We start from the raw sequence: 2,522 nt of genomic DNA on the forward strand, positions 1-2,522 counted from the left end.
AACTTTAACATTTTATACTTTTTATATGGTAAGGCATTTTGTGGAATGCCCAGAAATCGGTTTGTGTAGAAAATATGAAGGTGAGAAGAAATTGAAGGTGTGTTTTGTAATTACACAATTCTGTTGAAACAAATTCTTTTTTTTTTTCAATTTTGAATTTTTTCTGGGGTCAAATTCATTTATTTATTTGTTTTTCCCCCCATTTTCTTATATTAGAATACATTAGGGATGTATTCCACATTTTTATCGTTAATCATTTGTTATTTATAGAAAAACTAGTATTTATTTGTCGCATTTTGAAATACTTTAAAATTTTTTATTAATAAATTTGGATGATATTTTTACCAGTAATTAAATATTTTGGAGGTGTTTTTGTTGATTTACTTCAAATGATTTGTATTGATAATGTATAGTGATGTTGGCTTCAGAAACTCATTCTTAAAAATAATAGAGACGTGAAAAATAAACAATTAGTAGTCTTATTCCACAGCAATCATGGGCCTTGTTTGCGCAAAAAACATTTGTGGGCCTATTCGTAAGATATTGTTTGGAGATAATATGATAGGATTACGACAAAAAATTAAAAAATTTATTACTTTTAACAAACATTTTTAACTATTAATTTCATAATATATTTTTAGTCTATATTTTTAATATTATTAATTGATTATTGATAAAATATAATAAATTCTACTTCTATTATTCCTTAAAGAAAACAAAGATATGATTCTATTCTAATGTAGACTTTGTACTAGTCTCTCTCCTTAAAATTGAAAGAATAAGTTAACCAAAAAAATTTGAAAGAATAAATAATCATAAGTCTAGTAGATTAATTCACGTAAATAAGCGTGGAGAGTTCGAATCTTATTTTATGGGTATAATAATTTATTAAATGGTGATAAATTCTTGAGTAATGTTTAAATCCATGATAAATTAGTTTTGATCTGTCGACATCATAAAAATATATTTAAATTATTTTTCAACCAATTTTATTGCATATATTTACTTTTTAATAAATTTAATTATTCTAAAAATATTTAAAAATTATTTTTATTATTTTTTTATTATGTCAAAATAAGATACTATTGTAGTATTAAAATTTTATAGTTTTTTTATATTAGTTATTTTTAGAAGTTGGGACTTGATTCTTCATAAAATGTTAGTGAAGATATGTATTTCAAATTTTAATTTTAAGTTTTTAACTATTTTATATTTTATATTTACGTGAGACCAGTTTTATCGGTTCAACCAGTGATTTATCAGTTGAACCAATAAACCAGTGAACCAGTAGCTTGATCGGTTCGATCACTGGTTCAATTCTAACAATTATATTTCAATCTAATTTCAAAAATTTCGATTTACTCAATTTAATAGTTATGACTCACAATTGGTTCCTAATCAAGCAACAACAAATTATGTCTCCCAATTGGTTCCTAATCAGTTCTAACAATTATGTCTCCCAACTTAATAGTTATGACTCACAGATATGATCTAATCTATGAACACCCCTAACTATTACTATAGGTTCATTGTTGCAAAAGAATGTTTCTTTTATTATAAACTATTATTAGATTTTAATTACCATTAAAACAACTGAATGGTCAACTTAATTACCATTATTATATCCATAGTTGTAAAAATCGAACTGGATCGGTTGGTTCGACCAGAAAACTAGTGAACCGGACTAGAACTGGATTATAGTCCAGTTCGGTTTACTCTTTGGACCGTTTAAGGAATAAAATCGGTGTGAGCTGGTAAGAACCGGTGCAAACCGGTCTAACCAAACTGGTCTGCTTGAAAAAAATTTTAAAATGTCTCCACAAGGTCTCGAACCAAGAACCTTGGAGCAAAAATAACCTCTACTTACTCGAATATAACTTCAAAACAGAATTTTAACTTATGTAGTGCTTAATTTAAATGAAAATCAAATAAATCAAAATTCAACATAATTTTTATCAATGTTTTTAAATTCGAAATTTCTATACCAAAATTAACTAGGATTTTTCTTTAAATTAAAAATTTAATAAAGTGTTAACATCTTAAAACGAGGATCTAAAAAGTTATATGTGTATCTCATGGACAATACGTTTGTATTCTTTGTATTTTGATCTAACTAATGCACTTAGCAATTAGCTTCTTTAGCTTTCTCAATTTCTTGGTTTTTATTTTCTTTGATGTCTTATTTAGACAGAAATTTGATTGTGCTTTTCTTTTTTTTTTTTCTCCTTTAACATTGTCATTTTATTACGTATGGGAAATTCGCATAAGGATATTTGTATCCTCTATCATGAACCTAAAAGTTTTGAAACCTTGTCATGATAATTTTTTTTTTTTTGACGCACATCAAGTGGAGTGAAAAGTGATATTATAATATCTATTAGTAATATATTAAAACAGACCTAAAAGTAATTTCTAAATGTACGGTTAATCTTTTAATTTTCTACTATAATATCACGTTAGTTTATTAAGTGGCTATTTTACACAATTTGAACATAATCTTCTATCTTTATATTATATTATAA

This window comes from Arachis ipaensis, chromosome B06 (assembly GCF_000816755.2).
Source record: "Arachis ipaensis cultivar K30076 chromosome B06, Araip1.1, whole genome shotgun sequence".
NCBI classification, from domain to species: domain Eukaryota; kingdom Viridiplantae; phylum Streptophyta; class Magnoliopsida; order Fabales; family Fabaceae; genus Arachis; species Arachis ipaensis.